General features: G+C 35.7%; 1 protein-coding gene across 1 annotated transcript in view; it reads left to right on the top strand.

Annotated features, from left to right (window-relative positions):
- The window catches only part of rasgef1a (RasGEF domain family member 1A), a 149,319-nt gene that overhangs the window by 54,469 nt on the left and 72,844 nt on the right, over positions 1-22,006 (top strand). Inside the window, exon 2 of the mRNA XM_031905153.1 lies at positions 3,078-3,163. The gene's annotated coding sequence lies outside the window, so the exon portion shown is untranslated. The remainder of the gene's footprint in view (positions 1-3,077; positions 3,164-22,006) is intronic.

The raw sequence follows: 22,006 nt of genomic DNA, 5'->3' as shown, positions 1-22,006 counted from the left end.
TAAAGACTGTACACTCGCGTTTAGAGTAAAATGTGTTCACAGTGAACAAACTTTTGACTTGGCACTTGGCATCTGAGAGGCCCCTTGATGGAAATGTAGATAAAAGTTCAAGAAATATAATAAGGGTGATTTATTAACATAGTGTTCAAAGTGCCAATTTTCAACCCAAATCGGCATGCTTTGACCCCCAATGCAGCCCTTTTTCCACAGAATTCCAGCATAATCACACACAGTCACATGGAAAGTTGTCCCAGCCACAGTTGTGCCCAATGCATCAAGATTTAATGTACTTGCACTTGTGTGTATTTGTAAGTCGGGTTACGCCTAAAATTTTTAGAATGGGTTTGTGTCACTTTAAGCACACACCATTAAAACACAATTGGCATGTTATTTTTATTGCAGTAAGATCCAGGGCTCCCAGCACCAACATGGAAGTGCAAGAAGCAGCGTAACTATCATAAACTGGGCCCCCTGTTAAAATATGAGGGGCACAGCATCCACAGTAACCCAGGGGGGATTTCTACTACCATGGTGTCTGCGTCCTCTATAGTTACGCCACTGAAGCAAGTGCCCAAAGGCCCCTGCCCAATTCCGCTCCCAGGGCCTCCATTAGAAAGGAGGACAGTCCCAGGCCTGGTGGATTTTTGGGTGGTAGGGGGGTCTGGCTGTGGTGTACTTGATTATCTAGCCCCCCCTGCTGTCAGTGAGCTGCACAGGAGCTCCTGCCCTCCCTTTCAAAGTCTGCAGCTCACTGACAGCACGGGGGGGGCAGCAAAGCATTGTCCTCTTATTTAACTCTACCTCTGACAGTGTGACTGTAAAGGTGACCATATACGGGCAGATATAAACTGCTGATTTAGGTCCTTCAGACCAATTTGGCAGCTTATCTGCCCATAAATGGGGCCCTCCGACTGGCCTCCCCAAACGATTTTTGGCCAAAAATGGAACAGATGTCGATCAGGCAGGCTTGATTTTTCTGTTTTGTGTGTCTGCACCTATGCCAACATAGTGCCTCTGGATGCAGATACAAGAAAGAGAGGGTTTGAGTTGAGGGGCTGTTTTTCTGCCTGCGCAGTCTAGTGTGGCTGTACCCTTAAACACATGACACACAGGATTTTAATTTCCATGATAAACACAAAAATACTTTATTAGGTGGTGAAAAATGATTGATTTTCACTTCAGTGTCTGACACTTGTGTTAGCAAGGGAATTTGTAGTCATTACAGATTCCTGGTAGAGCTGCATATCATTGCATGGCAGTTATTGATATTGATTTTGAAGTGTATGTGTACTTCCATCATAATGTGATTCTTATTAAGTGCTTGTTTTTAGCAAGTGCAACAAAGGAATCCATGTTGAATTGCTGAACTTCTTAGTTAATATTTGGTCTGAAAATGTCATTTTTGTACTTGCACACATAAAGATATATAAATAATTAAAACTTTGGAACTGGTCTTCTTATTTATTGCTTCTCTACCATTTTTCTCTCCAACCTTTAGTTTCAAATAAAATTACCAGATTTACAAACTGACATATGGGGGCACAGGTAGAAAATAGCTGCATGCAGTGCAGAACCATAAATATTCTACCTATGGTGCCTTTGATTTTGGTTCCAGAATATAAAAAAAGAGAGACACTGTTCATGATGAAGCTCACCCCAGAGTACTCAATTTTACCCTGTCCAGTATGAAGCTCTGTTCTGCCCATGGATAGTCTGCTCTCCCCATTTTGCAGAATCTTTACCCCAAATGTTATAGAATTTACTGTAGCAATGTCAACCATAATGTCAAGTCCCTAGTATATTTAGCAATATAAATTCAGTGCCAGCGTTATGTTTAATGCTTTAGAACACACACAAGGCTGCCAAATGGATGCAGCCTAATGTTTAATGTTTAAGAGCATGTGGCAGAATAAAGTGCAAATGTCCAGAGTGCTCACGGTCATAAATCTGAATTACAGCTCCTTGCATCTCTCACAGTCCCACATTAATGCTGTTGGTCACTGATGATTACAGGACATTCTATAATTGTTGTATTTTGCAACTACTTTCTGTGTTTTTTTTAATTCTACCTTCTTTATTATTCTCTTTTCTCTCCCCCATTTTCCTATATGCTGCTGTTCTCTCTCCTTCTCATTTCTATTTCCCTACTATCTTAACTTTGCTGCTCTCTCCTTCTCACCCCCTTGCCTTCGTCAAGTGGGAGGGTCTTTTTAAAAATGCAATGAAAGTTTCTATTTTTTGAGCTGCTATCCCTTCTCTGTTTATTGTAAGTTGCATTCCCACTTTAAAACTTGGGTATTCAGCACTAGAAAAAAATCACTAAATTGGATTACAATTTGCTTTAATTATTTAAAGGAAACTTTTCATTATTAAATAATAATTGTAGCTGCTTTCTAACATAGGCTAATATAAAATGATTTACTATAAATCTAGATTTTAAATCTAGATGTAGAAATAAGATATAAAAATAAATGCTTTTGTGGATTGTAATTATAATGTTATGGGATTTCTTCCTGTAGAAACCATGGTGGAAAACTTTACTTTTTGTATTTGTTAAGTATAAGTATAATTTATAAAATTATGTACAAAAAGTATGCAGTCCTTATGGAATCATTTGATTTTATCTGCTGGATACTCCAGATAACATAATACATTGTAATGCAGTATCTCTGTCCAATTACATTATCATTAAAACAGACTTTCGTTTGACATGACCTGTCTGTTATGTTGACTTATACATACTGTCCCATGCATGTTTTTGAATGTGTGAGTGATAAACTACACATCAAATACCTTCAATATAAAGTAGATAAGGAGGTTAAAGACTGTAGTTTCTGGATAAATCTATATTTCCTTCTTAACATTTTCTTCAAACTAACAGCAACATATCATACAGTACAAGTTGTGCAATTGATAAATGGACATATTGACAGATTCAAGTGTGACATGTAAGAATGTCAATGCTAAACAAATGGTAATACACCATGGGGCATATAAACAGTTACAAATCGTGGCATTCAAATAATACTTATACGCCATGAAGGGAATACACTAATATGTTTTTTTCTTTTTTTTAGTTTCTCCAAAGCTGGTTGGAACGGCTTTTACTACGGAGCCAGAAATTCCTTTTGTTGTTTGTGAGTGTCCATGGAAACAGCTATGGGTAAGTAATCTTTATTAAATGTAAATATGTAAATATATCTTTATATATCTTTAAATATATTATTTTATTATATCTTTACCTTTTATTGTTCTGCACTATATATGCAAAAAAGGTATACATTAACATATTTTTATACATGACTTTATAGTTTGGATGTGTCAGATATTAATAATGCAATATGTGCAGCCTTTTACCTGGAATATAAGTTTAATGTCTCTAACTGTTGACTTACCTCAGCTGGTTATAAGGAATATGTTATTACATTATGAGTATATTATGATTATGTATACTTTCTAAATAGTAGTGCTGATACTATTAAATAATGATTTTGGTGTAAATGGAGAAAAAATTAGCTTCTGAGTAGTTCTCAGATACTATGAAATGGCACATTCTGAATGGTCAGATGGGAGGTGCATGGGAGGTGTACTATTTTGGGGTTAATAGATTGCAGAACTAAGGTCAACACACTTGAAAAACCCCTTGATACATGATTTGTCCTTTTCCCCAATGCACTGCTAAGTACTGTAGTTATGGCCCAATCTTATTGGGCAGATGGGTATTTTGGGAATACGCTCAGGTGTAGGCACATGTAGCCGATATCCGACAAAAAACAAGAGACTTTGCATTTTCGCTGGAAACTGGCTACATGTGCCCGCACCCTAACATCAATGCTTTCGGGTGCAGGCACAGGTAGGAAGATTTTGAAGCATGGGGGCGTATTCAGCTTGTTGAGAATACGCTACGTGTGGCATTAGCCTAAAATTAAACAATTGGTTGCTATGAGTTAGTGCACCTGGGCAAATTTAATGGCTTTTATTACATATGGGGGATTGTATCATAACTATTCACATTCCCTTTGCATTGAGTTATGCACACCTACATATGACTGATGTTGTACTCCTTAGCAATGCATTTAACTATGTTGTGTGGGTAGCTGTGTATTTTGCAAATGGAACTGTGAATGATAGCAAAGGATTTGAGATCTTGTTTTATCTCTTACTCCAGAGGACTTTTGCTAGAAATGTGTATGTTATAGAAGCAATTACTGCCCTTCATAGTATGGCAAGGTGAACAATTACACAACTTCCACCTTTAACTAACTCTTATAGTACTGTACAGTATGTGTTAACATATTTTAGATTCCATTGGTAGCAAAACCTTCTAATTTATATTATCCTCTTGTTACTTCAAAAGAATTGTCATTTGTTATTGATTACTGTTCCTGTACATCCTATAAAACTTTGGCCCATGCATGTTCAACATTCCCATATTAAACATGTGCTTTATTTATGGGATTTGTGTAACAGACCCAAAATTTGTCAGTGCCCTTTTCCTCTAAACATGTTTCTCTTAAATTTCTAGTATTGTGTGTCTTTAAAGGAGAACCTGACCTTTTGCCCAGACTTGGATTTCACATTAATACAACTTATATACTTTATTTTGTTGCCAATTATATGCTATGATATGTAATTACATTGTACCTATATTAATTTGTTTATTTAAATGAACCTTTTAAAAAATGATATGCTGTTTCTGTTACAGTCAAGTTAATCTTCTGTTCTCCTTCAGGCAGGAGTCAGATTTTGATTTACAGTAAGGTCTTAAAAATCATTTTTTAGGACAGGTGTCTCCATATGCCTAGAAAAGATATTTTAAATATGGGGTTTAGTTTGACAATCACTTGTAAATCTTATATTTATTATAACAACTTTCCATTTTTTGCTTTCTATAGTAGCGATGCACCGAAACCACTTTTTTGGGTCCAGCCGAACCCTGGACCCAACCGAACCCTGAACCCAACCTGATGAATTCTGCTGAATCCCGAACCGAATCGGAATCCTAATTAGCATATGATAATTAGGATCGTTAAGGGTTAAAAGTTGCTGTGTGCGTAGCGTGCACTGAATTTTTTCCCCCTAAAATGTAACCCTTTCTGAATGCTAATTAACATATGCTTATTTATGCTAATTAGGAGTTGGTTCGAAACCGAATAAAAAAAAAATGCTGGATTTGGCCCGAATCCCAAAACGAATCCAGGATTCGGTGCATCCCTAATATATAGTATAGCAACATCCAACCCCCACAGTTCCCACTTTTAAAAATTAACACACAGCCATATTTCATTTTTCTTTGCAACTTTTATTTTTATTTATATAGAAAACAGAGTGCATTGCAGAAGCATATAACAAATTCCAATGAAAAAAAAAGCATTGCTTTGGAAAGCAAATCCTATGCTGTGTGTCTTCTTCGCCCATGAGTATCCTGCTGATCAGAAAACAGAAAAACAAACTATAGAAAGAAAAAAAAATAATAGGACATCATATGATGTAATGTGATCTTTCAGATTATATAATGGATGCTATAACATAAGACATATAAATAGCAAATAAACAGCAGAGAGGAGGGTCAAAAAGAATAGCAAAAAAATTATTAGACTGCAATATAAAGGCAGTGTGCCTTTGGGTATCCCAAATATGAGCATAAATAGATGGCCAGGCCATGTATTTCCCAGAGATCTCAGACTTTCAGACATTGGGAATATTATTATGAAGGGTGGCTATCCCATATTGGCACCTCCTATTAATGATCGCCCGTTTGATTATTTCTGTCAAAGTAGGTGCAAATAAAGTTTTTCATTCAGAGGCAATAGTCAAGCGTGTGGTGAGAATGTGGTTGATTAAGATTTGACCACTTCTGCGTGTTTTTGGGAGTGGTTTCCCCAATAGCATTGTAGGGGGATCCAAGGGTATTGGATTGGACAATATTTGGCTTAAAAGGATTACTTCCTTCCATATAAGTTGGATAATAGGGCAATCCCATATAAAAGTTCCCTGTGCTCCACAGTTTCTCCAGAAAGTCAAAGGATGATCCAGAAAGAGCTTATGAAGCTTCTCAGGGGTGTGGTACCAGAACATGAGGACATGAGGAAATATGCTTCTTTTGTCTAACACAACATGTAGTCATTTTTCTTAAATTTTCCCAGATATTTGTCCAATCTGCTTCGGATAGTGGATGTGTGAGGATTTTATCCCATTTGTCCATATATTTATGCTGGCATTGAGATCCATCTAGAGGGGCATGAAGTATGGAGATAAGCCCTTCTGTGTGTGGCCCTTTTTAGTGAAGATTTCAAATGCTGTTGGATGGTTGGATTTTGCAAAGATTACATATGGTTGTAAAAAATGTTGAAGCTGGAAATATTCATACTGTTTACAATTGAGTTGTGGGGCCTTATCTCTCAATGTCTGAAGTGGGAGCACATTATGGTTTTGAGAGTCCAACATATCTCTAAAGGTGTATAAATCAGTTCCGGTCCATCTACTAGAAAATGAAGGAGCAGTACCTGGTAGAAAATTTGGGTTCTTTAGGTATATTTTGTTGCCTGACCACTCAGAGATTAGCCCATGCTTATGCTTAAGCTTAGACCAAATCGAGCCGAATTACTGATAGCTTAGATGGGGGATTCGTATTGTGGTGGTTTTGGACCAGATTAGTGAGTTACGGTGAATTATTGAGTGCACTTTTCTCAATTTTACACCAAATAATGGGTTATAAGCAGAAGGCCCAAGTTAAGCATTGTCTCAATTGTGCAGCTTCATAATATTTTAAGGCCATCTTTAATTTTTAACAGCAAAGTAAGTAGTGCAGTAGAGTAAGGAGCTTTGGCTGCTGGGGATGGCTGGCTTGCCAGCAGGTGAAAGGGCCAGTGGGCCAGTACAACCGTGTGCATTTACATGCTGTGTGCATTTACATGCATTGGTGAATTACATTTTGCAATTAGTTGCAGCCTTGGAACTGATTTTGGGCTTGTTTTAACCAACTGTGCCACAGGTCTGGTATTTTGGTCCTTAATTTGATAGTATGAAAAACTATCATCACTGCATTGATCTATAACAATATAATAATTTTATTAGCTTTGTGTAGCCAGAAGGATAGGAAACACCTCTTCATGGTGTGTGTTAAGAACAACATTATTTGAACCACTGCTAAATCACAAATACTCTTGCTGTATGGAAACAAGCATAGCAGCAACAAAAACTATTTGAGTTTTGTATTTTCTCTGTTCTTTTCCATGTTATCTGGCTAATTGTGCTGGTACTGATTAATGGTAAAACAGAAAACAACATTATCATATATAATATATATATATATATATATATATATATATATATATATATATATATATATATATATATATATATATATATACAGTATATATATATATATATACTGTATATCTTCATAGTCAACAGAATAGGTTAATCCCAATACTTACCGAAACCCTGAAAAGAATCCCTTCTCCATTTTCTTATATCCCCATGGCAACTGTAATGCTGAAATACTTCAAAGAGGTTCAAAAGTATGGCCTGCCAGTGGTTTGCTTCTATATAAAACAGTATTTGCACCACAGTAGTACCAGCATTTTATTGTAAATATGCTGGTTGTTGCATTTTGAATAATTTACCCCCTGTTGTAATGACTGTAGAACGAACTGAGATTTTTTATGGCTAATAAAGGCCGAGCACTTTTATACATTTTGTTAAACTCCAAATTGAATTCTAATATCCTCACCATTTGCAACATTACAATATTATTTTGATGGGCCATATGATACAAATGGCTCATCGCCAAGTACCAAAAATTACCAGAAATGACCTTAATTTTCAGTTTAGTGAAAAGTGTGTAAATGTTAAAGGGGCAGTTCACCTTTAAACTAACTGTTAGTATAATGTAAAGAGTGCTATTCTGAGACTTTGCAACTGGAAATTTGCAACTGGTCTTTTATTATTATTATTATTTGTGATTTCTTTTAGTTATTTAGCTTTTTGCTCAGAAGCTCTCCACTTTGGAATTTCAGCAGCCATCTGGTTGCTATAGTCTAATTTAACCTAGCAACCATGCAGTGGTTTGAAAGAAAGAGAGAAATGTAAATAGAGGAGGGCCTAAATAGAAAGATAAAAAAAAACAATAAAACAATAACAATAAAATTGTAGCCTCGCAGTGGGATTATGCCCTAAGCACCAAGTGCAAACAACATTCTCAGTAAATAAAGTCAATAGCAGGAAAATTACCGTTTTTAAATAACATACACAGCTGCCTAGTGGGTTTCATACAGACAACTACAGCATAATATTAATTAATGGGCCGTCTATTAAACCTCTGTAGCTTCAAGCCAAAGGTCTGCAGTTTTTGTTACTCTGCCTGTGATATGTTGGCACTAATTACTGTGCCGCCTATGTTACTGGATCACTGCTAATACTACACAACCACATATTTATATAAGGAAATAGGCAAATTTTAGGGTTCATGTAACCACATACTTTCCCATGACTATTAAATAATGTATGGAAATATAGCAATGCAAGTCAAGTGGTTAAGAAATGGATTCGTTTTGAAAATGTATAGAAAATACTGCAAAGAAATGTGACATATGAGCAAATGGTAAAGTATTGGAGCAGACAATCCCAAAACTGCATGTTCTTTGCAAATTATATATTAAATAATGATCTTTCATTAGGGACGTAATTTTGGGGGTCTGGGCTCATCCACAATTTTTTTTCAGGCCCCCACTGCATAGAATTGTGGGTGACTTGTGATTTCACCTGTGTTACAGATGACCAGTTGGTGATTTGCAATCTCTCTCACAGGCCCCTGTTTCCCCATGCCATGTGGGAAGGTGCATACATTTACCTCTAGGACAGCACAAATATAACCATTTAATGTTCATTTATAATTAGGTTTGCCACTTTTGCAGTGTTTTAAACCTGGACAAAGGGGCAAGTGTGATGACATTTTTAGAATGTTGAAGACCGGAAAGAAGATTTTGACCCACACAGTGGGCTGGGCTGTCCGGGTCAAAACCAGATAGGTGGCAACCCTATTTATAATGCACTGAAAAGCTGGCAATTTATTTGAGGATTATTATATAAAATATAAAATATATATATTGTGCAATATTATAACCCAAATGCAAAACCCATGATACTTCAGCCATAGCTCATGTATCCTTGACTTCAGAAATATGCAGTTTCTTCACTTCTTTCATTTGTTTCTTGAGCTTGTGTGGGCTCAGAGCAATAAGATAAATTTAAAACTGCTTTCATAGTAACAACATAGGAATTATATTACTGATGCTTATTCCATTAGTATTCCATTAGTTAAGTGGTCCTGTCATCCCTTCACCTCTTCTTTTCAAAATACATACTCATGTGTTGTAAATATAATGTTACATTCTGTAGTATTTCTCTTTGAAAATTGTAAGGCTTTGATTATGGGAACAAAAGACACATTTTGTACAACATTACCCCTCTACTTTCAAAGGGTCAAAAATAGTTTGGTCTGTTTTGGACATTAAATTGTGTTGTCAATAGTCAATATTTGATATCTCTACTCTTGCTTTTGAATGAATTTTTAGATTTTCATACATTTTCATTTTTAGTTTTTGCTCTATTATAACAGAAGGCCAATGTTTGCTTATAAAGCCAAATGTGTGCTGTTAACACCAACACCGCATATCAAGGTCAGAGGCAGCCAGAACATTCACTTGTCTCATCTACAAACAAACTGTTTGAAAGCACAGGCTGTTTTTTTTTACTTTTTTACCCCCTTTCATCTGTAACAATTTTTTGACAATTCTTGTATCTTGCCATCATTTAAGTGCATCCATTAAACACTTCTCTAGTGTTTTCTACTTTGGATTTTTAAAAATGCGAATGTTAACATATTCATCTAAAAGTCTATATTTAAAAAACACAAAGGAAAAAAATAAACCATAAAAAGCATAATAAATATAGAAAACTATTGTTTCTAAAACCATTATTTAAATTCAAGATTTCTAGCGCAAATAAACTTGAATCACAGAAATAAAAAAAAAAATACAAATATTGATGAATAAGCCCCTAAGTGTCCAACCAGAGAGCAGTTGTGTCCAGTGCAATCCAGTGCAAGATGTGGAGGAAAGTGCTGTCAGGTGCAGTGGAACCCTGTGCTTAATACCTGTCATAGGCAATTGGCTTTCCAATGCATTGTGGCTCCAGGCACACCCTGATTTTCTTGTGAATGACATACAAGCTAGGGTGTATTCAAGGGAACACCCATGTGCCCCTAGGCCAAAAAGTTGTAGTCTTCCTTTGTTATTATGCTTTACTTCACTGATTGGTGCTAATTTCCATCAGTGTCTTTAACTGTGAAAATACCTCATTTGTGTACTTTTGCACAACATAATCTTTATATCAGTGGTAAATATTAAAATATGGATATTAATAAAAATATTACATGACATTTCACCTTTCTGCAAGTCTTAAATGTGTAGCTCCATTGGAGTGATGCCCACAAATAATTTTCAAGGCTTTTTTTTGTTTATTAGTATGAATTTGACAAATTGGGTGACACATGGGCTCACTTTTGGAACTTTTTTTATGTGGCAGTTTTATGAGCCAAAGCGCTCATTTGGGGGCCAACACAAAGAATAATGATAATATAATTCCACTGGAAAATAACCAATTTGCACAAACTCAGTCTGTGTGTGGGCTTCCCAAAGCCAATTAACATGCATCTCAATTAAGCTTTAAATTGTGCCATTCTGCCATGAGTCATGATCAATGTTCCCTCTAATTTAAAAAGAAAAACTCTCTGTGCATACTGTTTTAAAACTATGTACTGTACACATAAAGGTGAGTAAGAACATTATCTGTGAGCGCACAACATTTTGTGTGTGCTCCTAAATAAGATGCACTTCCTTAAGCTGCTTTCTTAACCTGGATATTTGGTCCATATCCAAGAGCTTTGTGGTTTTGCTTCCCAAGATGCTACAACTTCCAAATGGCTAATTATTCACCCACTTTTCTGTTTTTCTTTATTTTCTTTTATACCATTTATATTGGATCCTATACCTGCCCACTATGGTGGGAAACCTTATACAGGATGTCCAACTCTATCTAATTGAAATAATAAGTAATAATACTTTTGTGAATTGCCCTATTGTTCTTTTTACTTGCCAATTTGTGTTAACATTTAGGCCCATAAAAACTAACCATGTAACTTGCTAGTTTCTGGATTTCTGCTGAGTATGGACAATTGTACTTAATCACCTTTGCTTTCGCTTGTTTAAGGCTCTAAGTAACTTGCTTTGTTTATTGGTAAATTTTTTTATGAACCTAAAAACACTTTGGATAAAAACAAAGGTTACAAAAAAATACAGATTTTGTACCCCTGTGTTGTATCGTTACAACCCATAATGGGGAGAACACAACCAAAACCCTTACCACCTACTTAGAAATCTCTGCAACTTGACAGAAAATACATTTTCACCATCTTAAGGGATCTTACATACAGACTCATGCAAAGGCAGGTAGAATGCAACGTTTTTAAAGTTTTTTTTCTGATTTTATTTAAGAAAAGACAAGTAATGTTATCCAATCATTGGTTTCTGTGGGTTTACCAATCTGAAGCAATTTTGCACCTGCTATTAAATCTTTGACCCAGAATTGTGGGTAAATTATGATGCTCCATATTTTTCTTGAAATTCATTAATAAGTATAAACCTAGGGGCCCATTAATCAATAGTCACATTTCCTGAATAGTCAATAAACGTACAACTGATTATAAGACGATTATGATCATTTCTACAGAGCACCCTGGATTCAGGATACAGCATGGCCTGCTGCAATGGCACTGACAAATTGTCAAAGCAAAACAAACTCAGTGGTACAAGCTGTGCATGCTGTGTCATAACTGCTATAAGAGCACTTTCTGAATTGTTACACTTTGTGCTTTTATGTCACACATTCGCAAAGCTTTCAGTTACCACAGCTTGACTGACATCTCCAGATGTTTTAATTCACCATATTGGGTTTAGGATTAAACACATTTACAGCCTGAAGCACACATCAACCAAGATTAAAAGCTTTTTTAAGCCTCAGATTGAAAATGATTTAAAGGGGATCTAAACCCAAAAAATTAACTGATGTAAACTTGTTCAGAGAGTTGAACACTTTTGCAATTTTCATTCATTTTCTACTTTAGTGATTTCTAAGATATTAGGAAATTTTGACAGACTGAGACAGCTAATAGCAGACGTGGATAAGCAGCTATTTTTTAAGACCAAGAGTGTCAGTGACCCTGTGTATGCACTTCCTGCATTCAGTTAACCCTCAGGTTGCTGACTTTCATTTGAGCTGCCTGGTATTAGCAGTCTAAAAATGCAGATATCTCAGAAACAAGTGCTCCGAGATACAACCTCACATTTTCCGTAATCTACTTCTGTCATGGAGGCACTCATATAAAATAAACATGCAATAATAAAAAAACTTGCCAAATGGAACTTATATTTATAGAGTAATCAAATACATGTAATTAGATATTAACACTGATGTGCTAAGAAATGTTTACACAAAATCAATAATATAATTGTGACCTTATTGGTATATTGGTGCATGTCCCACAAGCACAATTCAAATCAGCTGAATTATTTACTTTTCTTGTAAATGATTTTAAACTACTAAACACTTCATGGGAGTCTTAGTTACTCAGTGTTTATGTAACACGGGAAAAATGCATCTAAACTGCATCATTTGTATAGTTTATTAATGTATAATTGAGATAAAAAATAGTGGAAAGGCATGAAAAAGAAGGCAGTATAGAGGAGAAGTATATTTTGACCACAAACTTGTCTTTTAAAAAACATTTGTTAATCAGCCGCCACATTTGGGGAAATGCATGTAAGGAATCCAGACAAATTTAATTTATATGTATTGTAGGTATGTGCTTCGCTTTAGTAAGGAGAGAGTTGGGGTGTTTCACAGTTAAAGGGAAACTATACCCCCAGAAAGAATACTAAACCAATACAACCCAAGGGGTGGACCTTAGAACTTGAAATGGCAATTTTCTATTTAGGATTACCCATTGGCACAAACTTTTAAGTATTTATTATTCAGAATATTTTATCATATATTATGAAAATGGTTTATTTAGATGAAGCAGAGTTTTACACATGGGCTGTTTTATGCATACCCTACACTGTGCTGGGGTATAGTTTTCCTTTAAGCAGCAAAAATCCATATATTTCTTTAAAACTGCACACTATTTGGTTAATAAGCTAGAACTTTAGGTGTAAGGTATGTCAGAAATGCTGAGAGAAATAGATAAGAACTCATTACTGGATTTTACTTTCCTATAGAAGCATATCAAACATTGTTCTTAGGCACAAATATCGATTTAATTTTATCCTATTGTCCCTCTAATCCAACAGCTGGGGAGCATGTATCCAGAAACAATGGCTTAGCAAGCAAAGATGGGAAACAGGGGCAAAAAATAGGTCATAATGTAGACAGTGGGGGAGGGTTGGCATAGAACTCATGAAGGTTCTCATGCAGAATGGAGACAATTTTAAAGCATATATTAAAAAGAAATAAAAGGTTGTCAATGTAGGATGTAAACTAGGGATAATGAGTATGGCCATGTAGATGGGAACAAGTAGCAAGAAATAGGTCAAAGTGTCACAGTAGGGAAGGGATAGCAGAGCAAATCTGAAGATGCTAAGTCACAAACACAATGCATCAGACCTTTTAAAATGTAAAACAATAAAGAAAGACAATTATACGCCATTAAAGTGGTGGTGAGATTTTCAGACAAATGACTTTAATGGGTAAAGGCATTAAATAATATGTATTTACAAAACAATATCATGCAATGGAGCAAAAGATTGTGAATGTTTTTGTTCTTGTTTTGCTCCCTTATTTCTTATGTGTGCTTTTAAAATACCAAATAAGGTACAAAAATAATTACAACTGTCCTTTTTTTTTTGCATTGCCCTTTTATTCTGATCAGTCTATTACATTTACCTTTAAAGCTGAAGTCTGCAGAGGACCAAGATAAATAAATTTAAGCAACAGAGTTAGGAATAAATAGACTTCGGCATTAGAATACTAAAATGAAAATTTCTATGCTCTGTTTGTGCCTTGGATCTCATCCCAAATGTCACCTAACTGTTGTTCAGTCTGGTACCATCGCTACTTCTTTAAGTAATCCCAAATTCCTGTGTCTTGCACATATGAAATAAATAGAAATGGGTAATGATCGTAAGCGATCAGTAACAATTTGCAGAGCCTTTTAGATTTGCCAATTTACTGTTATTTGAAAACCTTTGCCTTACATTATAAAACAGGGGCCTGATCAATGGGTGTGGTTCAAGATTAAGTTAAGAGTAATTTTGACTCAGATTTATCAAAATTTGAGATTAAGAAAATGTGAAAAAATGCAAGGAAGTGCTCAAATTTTTTCATCAAATGCATGCTAGCATGTTTAAGAATAGACTTCAACCATTGTTCCATTCATTTCAATTAAGCTGAAAATCTTAATGTTTTATTAAACTGCAAAATTAAATACATATATATAGAATTGCTGGAGAGAATTCCATATAACTTAGAATATAGAACCTTACTATCTTTCACTTGGTGTTTTTTTCAAGGGGAAGAAACGCAAACTCAATTTTTGATAAATAATCCCCATTGTGTAAATACAAAGTTGTCACTGACTTTTATATAAAATCCCAGGTTTATGAATAAGGTCCATTTTACATGCAAGATGTTCTGTTGATTGGGTGAGCCTATAGCTACTCACCAATCAGTCGACTACCATTCATATCACTTTACAATGAAATATCTCTGTGACGCTTATGTAAGGTTCCTAAATGTACAGTTACAACAGGAAGTGCAATTTGACCAGTCTAGTAAGAATCTTCACTTGTGGAGAAGAAAACACCTTTATTCTCATCCTTTGCCAGTAGCTACCACTGAGCCAACCTTCAGCAAATCTTATTATAACATATAATCGCACAAGTAGCGAATTATGCAAGATGATTAACTCTTGTGGTGTATAGGGGGTGTATTCAATTCTAATTAATTATTTAGACACATACAAAAGAACACATGGGAGCCATATGTGCAGTATTACAGTTAAATTACATTAACTGTTTTAGAGTTATTATTTATAACTTTGAACAATAATAAGAAAATAAAAGAAGAGAGGAAAGCAGACAAGTAGAAGGGCTTAGAACTTGTGGTGGTGATAGTTCTGAAAAAGATAGTTCTTTTTTGCCCAAGTGCCAACCATAAGCAAACATGAGGAAGGAGAGTGTTGTGCCAGAGAGGAATATTGAAGAAAGCCCTATTAGTGGTTTTAGAGCAAATTTAAATTGAAAGAAAGGCAGTTCACAAACCAGCTTTGTCTTAGGACTAGTTTGAATATCTATTGAGGTGCAGAGCACAGTTCTTGCAAGCACAATGCAGTCCCGCTGTCCTTACTGCCTACATAACAGGGCTCCTTCGTACCCTGTGACAACTGGTGCTCCCTAATTAGAGAAAATGAATGGGTGGGTAGGTGACATAATGGGTATGTCTAATTGTCTCTCTTAGCCCACTTCTCAAAATACTGAAAAATAGTGCTGCCAGTCTGCATCTGTGATGGGCAGAGTGTGGTTTGTGCCCTGCACTTTGTAAATGTTTTGACCACGCAGTTCTCAAGGCAGTCAAATGGTCAGTATGGCTTGTTACCACTTCCAGTAGCAAAATATGTCAACTTGTTAACAGGCAATTTCAGTTGTTTTGACATTCAGTTTTCTCAGATTGAGCACTGCCACAGTCAAAACCCTTCTTGAGCCTTAGACCCAGAGTCCTGACAGTGGTCACATGTCACCCGGCTGATGCAAGTGCAAGAGCACCTAGGGCAGAATAGCACCCTCTTTTAGCTTATTTGAAATCCCTTACCCATGCTGGCAGCACTTGATTTAAAGCACAGCCCAAATGAATCTGGAATTGTTGCTGCTCATGTTTAAACTGACCACACATCTCTTCAACTAAACTATTTCTTGCATATTTTTTCTGGTGCTGTAGCTTCATCATGCGCATTGCTGCACACAGTAGTGCGAAGTACATGTTTGTAGCATTGTATAACTGAGCACTGTATTTTTATATGGGTAATGACTGTAATGCCTGTAATGAATACAGGACCCTAAACAAAAAACAATGATACAGACCATATTCTTACAGAATTTCAGCAGTCGTCTAAGGTTTTTATGCCACATGTGCCAGAAATACAGGCATATTTATTAGGTTTAATAGACTATAGTTTGTACTCAAATATCATCTCTTATATGTGAAAATGCACATTCTGGAATATGTTGGCGAATATCAGCTTGTAAAATGTGTGTGTGTGTTTTACAAAAAGCATATAACAGTGTTTTTAAGAGTATTGCTTATTTTGGCATCTTCATGTCAATTTATAACTTTTTATTAATCAAATCTAGTCTATCCCATAGCTTGTAGTAGATTGCAGGTACTAAACACCCTGAAACTGTACTGTGAATAGACAACCACAGATCAGCTATGATTTAATCACAATAAAAATAAATCCTGTAGCAGCTTATCTAGTTGGTTACAGAAGTTTTGCAAGACTTCATCTTTATATTTGTCTTTCTGAGTATGTAGGGTACCTATTTTTAGGGTGACCAGGTGACTCTAGGAGGTAGTGGAGAGATCCACAAACTTGATTACTTTACAAATTGCAAAACAAATTCAATGATAATTCAAGGTTTATTTAAACCTGACTATTCAGTCTATTCAAATGACAAAAATGAAAATCAAATAACAACAAAATGTTTTTTTCCAGAAATTCCCTATGTAATAACTACAGGTAAGCTGGTATAACTTCTCAATAGGGGTCATTTACTACTGCATGTACAGTTGTGTTTGCACAAATTTTCCCACGGTCAGTTTTACATAAAATCGTATTCATTAAGTTTACTTGCAGCAAAAAGTTCTCTTTGCACTCCCACATAGCTGTGCTTGGTGCTCTTCAGTCCTTCCTGCCTCACAGTCCAAACTGAGCGTAGTTGTGCCTATTGATACAGGAGAACCCTGAAGCTACTAAGGATGATGTACAACTGCAAGTACAGTAAACAAAGTGTAATCTCATGTGCAATGGCACCCATGTGACCGCAACAATATTGGAATTCTGGGGAAAATGCTGCATTATGGGGAAAAAAATATAGTAATTGCTTTCAAAATTGCATTTGCTCACTGCACTTGCAGTTGTTATATGGCTTTATCTTTAGCCACAACATACTGTAATGTGTTACTCTAGCCAGAGATCAGTTTATTGTATTATTGATATAAAATGTTGTAGTTTAAATTAAGTCTTTGGATTATTTGTTGGGATGCTGCTTCTGAGCTTGCTTGAACCATACAAACATCCGGTTTAAAAGTCTCTTGTTATATCTGAAAGATAAAAATTTGTTACTCTTTAGTTCCATATTGATGTATAACCGACCTCAAGAATAACATTACATGCATGTCTCAGGTCCTTCAAAGCAACACTGTTGTCAAAAAATAGTAATTGGTCTTATACAATGTCCTAAGGTTGCAAGGTGACACAGCTTATTTTATGAAGCGTGTCATTGGAGTGATTAAACGGGAGCTGCCATCAGTATACTCCTGACCCAGAGCTGTCCCTTGAGATTTGTGACTCAGAAGGAACTCAACTGAAACTAATTCTGACAGAGCATTTTAACAGGGGCTGCACTTGGAAGATCAATTCATTTTTCAGTTCAGAGTTGGATGGAGCACTTGTTTCCATTTCCTTTAGGGAATTTGTACTTATAAACGCATATTGACCCAAAAACAATTTCAGCTGCAGATTTTACAGAATTACCTGGTGTTTAGACTGCAGTGCTATTGAGTACCTAAAAAATTTAAACTCAAAATAGATAATTGGTCTTATTTCTGAAAATAGATCATTTGGGCTTATTTCTAAAAATAGATCATTTGGGCTTATTTCCGAAAAGAGATCATTGGGATTATTTGTGAACCAAGTGTAAAATTTAGACACAAAATGCATTTTACCCATAATGTGATACTTATTTGTGCCTGTAATGCACCGATTTAGACTGTAAGCTCTGTGGAACTATATGGACCTCCTTCCTTTTGTGGCTCTTCATATATTCAGCTTTACTACTGTTAATGTATTTGTTATTGTGCATTTTTATATTTATTGCAATGTTTGTACTAATATTGTATTGTAAAAATATACAGCTAAGTATGCAGTATATATATATGGATAAAGTAAGATATACAATTTAAATATAAAAAAAAATACATGCATACAAGTACATTTTAGGAAGGGAACACTTAAGTTGTTTGAGAGGGGGATGAAACGGCACCAGCAAATTCCTGCAATGAGGTACATGATTCACACCCAGAGCCTTGAGGGCCAGAACCTGACAGAGAAAGCTTGGGATGTCAGCCAATATACTGTATTAATATAGGAACAGGTTGGAAAGTGCTGGAACAGATGTAGGATTTAGGAAATTTGTAATATGCTGCACTTAACTCAGTATCTTCATTTAGTCCATAAAACAGAGGTTCAAATGACCCTAATAGGTTATAGGATATATATAGGCTTGGACATGTGTGTGACATGTGTAAGGGGCATGGGAATTACATTTGATAAAACCAATAGGGTTATAGTATACCATGTGATGCAACACTATAGGCAATAACACATCCCTTAATTTTAAAAAAGGAGCTTAGCTATCTTTTGATGTTGGAATAGCCTGTGGCATTATAAATGAACCCTAGCTGTACAGTTTTCATTACATTCACCCCTTTCTCAGTATCACCTGAAAATCATGGATGTTAAGCCAATTATGTGACCTGCTGATGTCATTTTGAACTAAACTGGTTGACATGATTTTTAATGTCAATAAATGTTGACAACACATGGCTACTCACTACCAGAGCAGAAAAAGGGAATGGAGTAATATTAACGGTGACCTTACTGTCAGGAATGCTATTGCCTTCTCCACTACAATTGCCTGTGCTGTCAGCAAGAAAACCATTCTAGTCAAAAAGAAGAGAATTCAATGCAAGTAAAATACATTTAAATGAATATAACCCATATACAACCGATTTATTTGTCAATGCAGACAAATATTTACCTTCATTATTGTTAGAACTCTAGACTGATGGAATCACCTGAAAAAGGTAACCAAACTAGAAAATGAAAATTGTGATTTTCTAATAAAAAAAGTAGATCATTCAATCAGTTCATTCAATTCAGTCTTTTTATATGCTGGGTGAAAAGTCAAGGGTCTAATGATACATTATCCAATATACAATATCACTGATTGTCAGATTATTACTAATCAGATTATTTATATTACTTTATCCTAAATAGGATTCTTAATTATAAACAGTTATATACGTCAATTTACAATGCATAAGAGGTCTATCTTACTGTTGCTATAAAATTACTTTATTCTCCCTTAATTTGTTTTAAAAATTAATTTACAGGAAGATAGATACTCTTTATGGGAAGGGCTACAATGACAGATAACCATATTTGTATACTATCCTGTAAATTGTACTAGTATCAGTAAATGACTCTTATACAACATTTTTCATTACAGGGGCTCATTACACAGGTATGCACCTTTATCTAATAATTAAAGAGACCGGATGACCAGCTGCACAATTGAGAAACCAATGCATTAAATGAGAACTTAACCCTAAAAATAAATATGGAAAGAAATTCTATATTTTTTCTGCACAAGCCTAGAATGACTATAATGATTCAGACCTTGAAAGTTGTGCTCAGGAGGTCAAAATTTTGGATTTTGCTAGGACTGTCAGTAACAATTACATGCTCAATGCGCTCTGGGCACCTGATGAGCAGCTAAGCTTAGGGGTTGTTGCTTATGATATCATCAGGCATAAGTTTGGTTTCATATAGAAACTGCCAATTGCATTAGTTTCTACGCTGCCATGTAATGTGAATTTGAATTAATTACTAATCAGCCTTGTATTGTAACTTTTATATTATATATGCAGTAAATTCTGCGTCAGTCACTAATATGGTAACTAACAGTAGCACAGAGCATGTGCTTTAAATATGCATAAAAGAAAATGGGATGCTACTGTGGGCATCTTTGGATTCAGAGATTTTCACTGCTCTGTTGGCCTTGGGCTGGTTCTTGGCCTTGTTGAAATTTAGAAAGTTTATTACTTCCTGAGATAAATCTCATATTACAGTTTTATTTTCACTTTAGTGCCCTCCTTAAATATGTATATATGCGTTTGTGTGCAATATTAATAATGTGTTTACAGAGGTTGCTATATGGACTGTTATAGTTTATGTGGTTAACTCTAATAGCCAAGAACTTTCAATAGGGGTACACGGGGACTTATTTACTTTGATAGGAAAAACAGAGTTAAGATTGCCTCAGAAACTTCAATTGCATTTACATGAGGTAAAATATATGTTTTCTCATTTAAATGAATTTGGTTGATACGCACATCTTGTAAAAAAAAAAGATTCAATAATTCCATGCTAACAGGACAAGAACATCAGTGAGTGACATAGCATGCATTTAGCAAAATCACGCAATGAAGACAAACCAGCAATAAACGCGTACACATCTACTAGTGTTTTCTGTCGAAACATCTAAACTAGTGACATCAACTGGCGACATACTATGCTAAGCCACCGCACCCACCTAGACATAATAAAGGCACCACTACATCAGGAATCTGGTTGAGCAGCTGTCTCCTGCAGAGAACACAGCAATAAATTGACTGAAATTTGAGAACAGTAATCTCTCTCTGAAGCCAGTGTGACAGCTGCAAATACTGCAAATAGTTCATAAATACACATGCTTTGTAACCTTAAACAAAACAGGACCTATTAGAAAAAAAGCAAAAGTTCAAGTGCATAATGTGGGTTCAAGAAGTTAAGTATAAAAATGATTCAAGTAGTATTCTTTGTTTTGCCTCATGCTATAGTGGCAGTCAATATATTAGTATTTTTCCAGCCTATATGTTGTCGCTGTGCAGATGGGGTAGGCCTTTGTATACAGTACCATCTGGCATATATTTTGCATGTTTTTTTCCTTCTGCAACCCTTCTAATTATCTAGTCTGCCACCTTCCCCCCTTCTCCCAAGGGCTTTTGTGCCCTTTTCTGCAAATCAGGGCTGGGAGCTGCCCAGAATCTCTGTTTTTTTCAGTTTCTCTTTCATTCTCAAAAGAATATCCTAACCATTCAGTAAAATTTTGCATTCAACATGCCAATATTCTAATTTTCCCAATATGTTTTCCTATGCTTATACATGAGGTTCATTTTGAGACATGGGTTTAGGGGTGCCACCTCTCCTGCCTGGGAACTCAGGTCACAGGGAGGTGGGGCGTGACATTACAGAGGCGGACCACCCCTTCACAGAGTCTATGACACGACGATTGGCCAATCACCGCATCAATCTTAGAGAATCCTGCCTGGTTTTCCAAATTGGGAAAACCGGCAGGTCGTTTTGACCCGGACATCCCTGCCAAAAACTGGGCTCTCCGCATCAAACCTGGACAGGTGGCAATCCTACATGGGTAATGTAATAGGAGGTTCAACATTTGCTACTGGTCTGGTAACTCATAACAACAAACGGGCAGGTAGAATTTATGTATCAGCTATTTGTAAACACATTGGTTGCTATAGATTACTAGACCCATATTGACAGCTCTTTGCTTGAACATTAGGCAGAGTTTCTATAGTGGCATGATACTGTACTTCCAGGTTTGTGTGTGTCTCTTATATTTAACTTTGTAAAACCTACATACTTTACAGCATCAGGTGCCATCTTTAAAAACTCAGTTCATTTCTAGACTGAGTCTAATATGTTTTATCCAATAATAATACTATCCATACTGTCTGGACTACTTGTCAGTTGCATATAGTCATGTTTATATTATAAAGACATATCAATATACAAAAAAAAATTGTGGCTATATGAATCAGTTCAAAA

Source organism: Xenopus tropicalis, chromosome 7, assembly GCF_000004195.4.
Source record: "Xenopus tropicalis strain Nigerian chromosome 7, UCB_Xtro_10.0, whole genome shotgun sequence".
NCBI classification, from domain to species: Eukaryota; Metazoa; Chordata; class Amphibia; order Anura; family Pipidae; genus Xenopus; species Xenopus tropicalis.
This window is presented reverse-complemented; position numbering and strand designations above follow the sequence as displayed.